This window comes from Sander lucioperca, chromosome 16 (genome assembly GCF_008315115.2).
Source record: "Sander lucioperca isolate FBNREF2018 chromosome 16, SLUC_FBN_1.2, whole genome shotgun sequence".
In the NCBI taxonomy this organism is placed as follows: domain Eukaryota; kingdom Metazoa; phylum Chordata; class Actinopteri; order Perciformes; family Percidae; genus Sander; species Sander lucioperca.
Genome location: NC_050188.1, coordinates 9,324,197 through 9,331,943, shown reverse-complemented (window position 1 = coordinate 9,331,943; position 7,747 = coordinate 9,324,197). Strand labels below are relative to the sequence as shown.

The 7,747-nt window shown below is 33.9% G+C and overlaps 1 protein-coding gene across 1 annotated transcript in view; it reads left to right on the top strand.

Moving 5' to 3' along the window:
* LOC116043475 (zinc fingers and homeoboxes protein 1-like) overlaps positions 1-7,437 on the top strand; it is a 28,869-nt gene extending 21,432 nt beyond the window's left edge. The window contains 1 exon segment of the mRNA XM_035993262.1: positions 7,422-7,437. The gene's annotated coding sequence lies outside the window, so the exon portion shown is untranslated.
* Positions 7,438-7,747: the final 310 nt, after the last annotated feature.

The window sequence follows — 7,747 nt, the reverse complement described above, 5'->3', positions numbered from 1 at the left end:
TTTTTTATGACTTTTTTTCGACATATATACTATGACTTTTCATCACTTTTTTCGACATAATATACTGACTTTTCATCACTTTTTCGACATACTATACTATGACTTTTTTCGACTACTATACTATGACTTTTTTCGACATACTATACTGACTTTTTTTGACATACTATACTATGACTTTTTTATCACTTTTTTGACATACTATACTATGACTTTTTTATCACTTTTTTCGACATACTATACATGACTTTTTTCGACATAATATACTATGACTTTTTTTGACATACTATACTATGACTTTTTCGATATATATACTATCACTTTTTATCACTTTTTTTGACATACTATACTAGGACTTTTTTCGACATACTATACTATGACTTTTATCACTTTTTTCGACATACTATACTATGACTTTTTTCCGACATCTACTATGACTTTTTTTGACATACTATACTATGACTTTTTTATCTTTTTTTTCAACATCCTATACTATGACTTTTTTCAACATATTATACTATGACTTTTTTATCACTTTTTTCGACATAATATACTATGACTTTTTTCAATATACTATACTATGACTTTTTCATCACATTTTCGACATAATATACTATGACTTTTTTTATCACTTTTTTCGACATAATATACTATGACTTTTTTCATCACTTTTTTCGACATACTATACCGGGGTGGCGAACCTGGGCTCTTGAGCCATATGCGGCTCTTTGCCTGCTCCTTTGAGGCTCTTACTGTGTGGCTGGGGGCTGTTTATTGGTGGATTTATTTTTTTTATTTTTTACCTTTTTGAAACATTTCAGATAAGTAGAAAAAAAAAATGGACTGCACTTGCCAATACATTTGCCAATTATTTTAAAATAAAAATAATGCAGCAGTTTTGAGGACAAATTCTACAACCGAGGAAAAAAAAGCTGCCACAGATCACCTCCTCATTAACCCTTTCACTGCTGAATCAGATTGTTTGAAAGCCCCTTAGTGACAAACGAGTGAAAGAGTCGCTTCGAGTGGCACAACCGAGTTCTAGCAAGACCTGAAAAGGATTGTGGATAACAATCCTTTTCAGGTCAGATTTCCCACTGAGTCAATCTAAGTGAGGAAAAAAAACTATGAAAACTGCTATGTATTATGACTGTCATCAGATCTGGAAGTCACTGTTGCTGTTGTAGTGTGGACGTGCATGTGTTGTGTGGCTTTTTGCTATGGTGCAGGTTTTTTTGTGGCTTTTTATGCTGAACTGGTTGGCCACCCCTGTACTATACTATGACTTTTTTATGACTTTTTTCGACATACTATACTATGACTTTTTTTGACATACTATACTATGACTTTTTTTGACATACTATACTATGACTTTTTTCGATATACTATACTATCACTTTTTATCACTTTTTTTGACATAATATACTATGACTTTTTTCGACATACTATACTATGAGTTTTTTTGACATACTATACTATGACTTTTTTATCTTTTTTTTCAACATCCTATACTATGACTTTTTTATCTTTTTTTTCGACATACTATACTATGACTTTTTTTGACATACTATACTATGACTTTTTTATCACTTTTTTCGACATACTATACTATGACTTTTTTATCACTTTTTTCGACATACTATACTATCACTTTTTTTGACATAATATACTATGACTTTTTTCGACATACTATACTATCACTTTTTATCACTTTTTTTGACATAATATACTATGACTTTTTTCGACATACTGTACTATGACTTTTTTATCTTTTTTTTCTACATACTATACTATGACTTTTTTTGACATACTATACTATGACTTTTTTATCACTTTTTTCCGACATACTATGACTTTTTTCGACATACTATACTATGACTTTTTTCGACATACTATGACTTTTTTCGACATACTATACTATGACTTTTTTCGACATACTATGACTTTTTTCAACATACTATACTATGACTTTTTTATCACTTTTTTCGACATATTATACTGACTTTTATCACTTTTTTCGACATACTTTTTTCCGACATAGTATACTATCACTTTTTATCACTTTTTTTGACATAATATACTATGACTTTTTTTGACATACTATACTATGACTTTTTTTGACATACTATACTATGACTTTTTTATCACTTTTTTCGACATACTATACTATGACTTTTTTTATCACTTTTTTCGACATACTATACTATGACTTTTTTCCGACATACTATGACTTTTTTCGACATAATATACTATGACTTTTTTATCACTTTTTTCGACATATTATACTATGACTTTTATCACTTTTTTCGACATACTATACTATGACTTTTTTCCGACATATTATACTATGACTTTTTTATCACTTTTTTCAACATAATATACTGACTTTTTTATCACTTTTTTCGACATAGTATACTATGACTTTTTTCGACATACTATACTATCACTTTTTATCACTTTTTTTGACATAATATACTATGACTTTTTCATCACTTTTTTCGACATACTATGACTTTCTTCGACATACTATACTATGACTTTTTTATCACTTTTTTCGACATACTATACTATGACTTTTTTTATCGCTTTTTTCGACATACTATACTATGACTTTTTTATCACTTTTTTCGACATACTATACTATGACTTTTTTTATCGCTTTTTTCGACATACTATACTATGACTTTTTTCGACATACTATACTATGACTTTTTCATCACTTTTTTCGACATACTATACTATGACTTTTTTCGACATACTATACTATGACTTTTTCATCACTTTTTCGACATAATATACTATGATTTTTTTATCACTTTTTTTGACATAATATACTATGACTTTTTTCGACATACTATACTATGACTTTTTTTGACATAGTATACTGACTTTTTTATCACTTTTTTCGATATAATATACTATGACTTTTTTCGATATACTATGACTTTTTCATCACTTTTTTCGACATACTATACTAGGACTTTTTCAAAACGTTTTTCGATATACTATACTATGACTTTTTTATCTTTTTTTTCAACATCCTATACTATGACTTTTTTATCACTTTTTTCGACATACTATACTATGACTTTTTTCGACATACTATACTATGACTTTTTTCGACATAATATACTATGACTTTTTTCGATATACTATACTATCACTTTTTATCACTTTTTTCGACATACTATACTATGACTTTTTAATCACTGTATTCGACATACTATACTATGACTTTTTTATCACTTTTTTCGACATACTATACTATCACTTTTTATCACTTTTTTCAACATACTATACTATGACTTTTTTATCTTTTTTTTTCGACATACTATACTATGACTTTTTTCGACATAATATACTATGACTTTTTTATCACTTTTTTTGACATAATATACTATGACTTTTTTATCTTTTTTTTCGACATACTATACTATGACTTTTTTTGACATACTATACTATGACTTTTTTATCACTTTTTTCGACATACTATACTATCACTTTTTATCACTTTTTTCAACATACTATACTATGACTTTTTTATCTTTTTTTTTTCGACATACTATACTATGACTTTTTTATCACTTTTTTTGACATAATATACTATGACTTTTTTTGACATACTATACTATGACTTTTTTTATCACTTTTTTCGACATACTATACTATGACTTTTTTTGACATACTATACTATGACTTTTTTATCACTTTTTTCAACATACTATACTATGACTTTTTTCCGACATACTATGACTTTTTTCCGACATACTATGACTTTTTTCGACATACTATACTATGACTTTTTTCGACATACTATGACTTTTTTCGACATACTATACTATGACTTTTTTCGACATACTATGACTTTTTTCAACATCCTATACTATGACTTTTTTATCACTTTTTTCGACATACTACATACTATGACTTTTTTCGACATACTATACTATGACTTTTTTTATCACTTTTTTCAACATAATATACTATGACTTTTTCATCACATTTTCGACATAATATACTATGATTTTTTTATCACTTTTTTTGACATACTATACTATGACTTTTTCATCACTTTTTTTCGACATACGATACAAAAATAAAGCACTTTTATGATTATTATTATTAGTTTATTTGTCAGGGACAATGCAGCGCACATTATTACATACATAATTATCATACTCAAAGCCATAACAATATGTGTAGATCTGTTGCATAAAAGGTTTCTAGCCAATTGGCTAATTTGCATCCCAAGTCCCTGGTCAAGCCTTTCTAGAAAAATAATCCAAATATAATTTCTAAAAAGAACTACATAGTGTGAGTTACACAATCATGCAGCAAATACATTGTATACTAATATATATTACATCAACATTTCACAGAGTAGCACATCACTTTATTCATATGAATTGAACAATGAAATGTAGATCATATAACACACAAAGTAGAACCTTTTTATACAACTTGTCCAGATACTGTCCTCCATTAGAGTGAAGTGTGTCTTGTATACTGAAGTTGTCAGCTCCCAGATCACTGTGGTTATCCTAATGTATCTTCCTGTGGATACTGGGACTGTCCTGATGCTGCTGGCCGCTTTGTTGAATGCAAGACATCTGTCCAGCAATACTTTCCTCTCTCGTCTTAGTATAGTATGTCGAAAAAAGTCATAGTATAGTATGTCGAAAAAAGTGATTAAAAGTCACAGTATAGTATGTCGAAAAAAGTCATAGTATAATATGTCGAAAGAAGTCGTAGTATAGTATGTCGAAAAAAGTGAGAAAAAGTCATAGTATATTATGTTTAAAAAGTCAGTGTGTTCGACATATACGTGTCATGCTCCTGAGCCGTGACAAATAAGGGAGACGAACCATTTCCACGGTTTAAAATAAGTTGTTTATTTAATAAAAATCAAGTGCATGAACGTAAACAGCAAGGAGTGTGATTACCAGTGTTAGCAGTCACATATATTATGTTTTATCAACTGTATGTGTAGTGTGCACAAAAGGAACCACAGGAAACGCTGCTGTCCTCACACGACGGACACAAGTGGGCTACTACGCTACGACTTGTGACATTTTAATACATACTATGAAATGAAAACTCCACCAACCAGTGACTGAAAGAATGAGATAGTGAATCCAAGGCTCACCTTAAGATGGTGTCGATGGTAGTTTAGGAGCTCGGAGTCGGACCCTTTGGAGGAGGCGAAGGAATTAACTAGATAAACAGTTTATTTGGAGCGTTTAATGCTGTCAACAGCAATTATAATGTGAATCTAAAGTTAACCAGTCCTTCCAGAAAAATGCGGAGTTTTTTTGTGATTGTTGTGGGCAAAAATCCTCGATTATGCGGCACGTTTTCTTAAAAAATGCGATGGAATATGTGGGATATTTATGCGATGAAATTGCGGGAACTTGCAAAAACTGTGGTTTCATCGTGGAGTTTGCAGCTTTTCGATGATGTTCACGTCACGTAATTACGTCACTTCGTAACGTTCCCATGGCAACGGGAAAATGGCTGCTCTTGTGAGAAGTTAACGCAACATTTTTAAACTTTCTGCTAAGATACAGTGAGGAAAATAAGTATTTGAACACCGTGCTATTTTGCAAGTTCTCCCACTTAGAAATCATGGAGGGGTCTGAAATTGTCATCGTAGGTGCATGTCCACTGTGAGAGACAATCTAAAAAAACAAATCCAGAAATCACAATGTATGATTTTTTAACCATTTATTTGTATGATACAGCTGCAAATAAGTATTTGAACACCTGTCTATCAGCTAGAATTCTGACCCTCAAAGACCTGTTAGTCTGCCTTTAAAATGTCCACCTCCACTCCATTTATTATCCTAAATTAGATGCCCCTGTTTGAGGTCGTTAGCTGCATAAAGACACCTGTCCATCCCATACAATCAGTAAGAATCCAACTACTAACATGGCCAAGACCAAAGAGCTGTCCAAAGACACTAGAGACAAAATTGTACACCTCCACAAGGCTGGAAAGGGCTACGGGGAAATTGCCAAGCAGCTTGGTGAAAAAAGGTCCACTGTTGGAGCAATCATTAGAAAATGGAGGAAGCTAAACATGACTGTCAATCTCCCTCGGACTGGGACTCCATGCAAGATCTCACCTCGTGGGGTCTCAGTGATCCTAAGAAAGGTGAGAAATCAGCCCAGAACTACACGGGAGGAGCTGGTCAATGACCTGAAAAGAGCTGGGACCACCGTTTCCAAGGTTACTGTTGGTAATACACTAAGACGTCATGGTTTGAAATCATGCATGGAAAGAAAGTCATGTGGTCAGATGAGACCAAAATAGATCTTTTTGGTCATAATTCCACTAACCGTGTTTGGAGGATGAAGAATGATGAGTACCATCCCAAGAACACCATCCCTACTGTGAAGCATGGGGGTGGTAGCATCATGCTTTGGGCGTGTTTTTCTGCACATGGGACAGGGCGACTGCACTGTATTAAGGAGAGGATGACCGGGGCCATGTATTGCGAGATTTTGGGGAACAACCTCCTTCCCTCAGTTAGAGCATTGAAGATGGGTCGAGGCTGGGTCTTCCAACATGACAATGACCCGAAGCACACAGCCAGGATAACCAAGGAGTGGCTCTGTAAGAAGCATATCAAGGTTCTGGCGTGGCCTAGCCAGTCTCCAGACCTAAACCCAATAGAGAATCTTTGGAGGGAGCTCAAACTCCGTGTTTCTCAGCGACAGCCCAGAAACCTGACTGATCTAGAGAAGATCTGTGTGGAGGAGTGGGCCAAAATCCCTCCTGCAGTGTGTGCAAACCTGGTGAAAAACTACAGGAAACGTTTGACGTCTGTAATTGCGAACAAAGGCTACTGTACCAAATATTAACATTGATTTTCTCAGGTGTTCAAATACTTATTTGCAGCTGTATCATACAAATAAATAGTTAAAAAATCATACATTGTGATTTCTGGATTTGTTTTTTTAGATTATGTCTCTCACAGTGGACATGCACCTACGATGACAATTTCAGACCCCTCCATGATTTCTAAGTGGGAGAACTTGCAAAATAGCAGGGTGTTCAAATACTTATTTTCCTCACTGTATATGTGACTTTTTTTGCGACGAAAATGCGGGGATTATGAAATCATGCAAGCGGCGCGTATTTTGCGCGGAAATCTGCAATTTATGCGGCGAAAGTGTGGCGTATTTGATAAAAATGCGCCCCCGCCATAAATATGCAGACTCTGGCTGATTATGCGTTGAATTATGAAATCGCATGATCACGTTTTTCTGGAGGGACTTGTTTACAAATGCATCTTTTTGAAAGGACACGTTGCAGGGATTTAAAAAGAAAATCAGATTTGACATATTTCATGTTTTTGATGTCGGCAACCTTCCCGTTCGGATTTAATTTGACATTTTTCCCTTTTCTTTTTATTCCGCAGCATCAACTTTCCCTCTTCTTCCCCCCCCCCCCCCCCCCCCCCCCCCCCACTCTGGAGACGACAACATGTCAGTGTTTCTCAGCCGGTGGGTCGGGACCAAAAGATGGCCGCAGGAAGCTCCGACAGAGAGCCGCAGCTCAAATAATGTTACCATAACGACGGGTTTGTGCCTCGATGCGGCTGAGAAGCACTGAGATGACGGAGCTGAATTAACGGACAAAAGCATCAGGATGGAGTTTGGTTTCTGCCGATTAACTGTGGGGACCAATCGATCGCGCACGATGACTCAGCAAACGTTTCCTGTACAAAAAAACAAGGCTTTTATT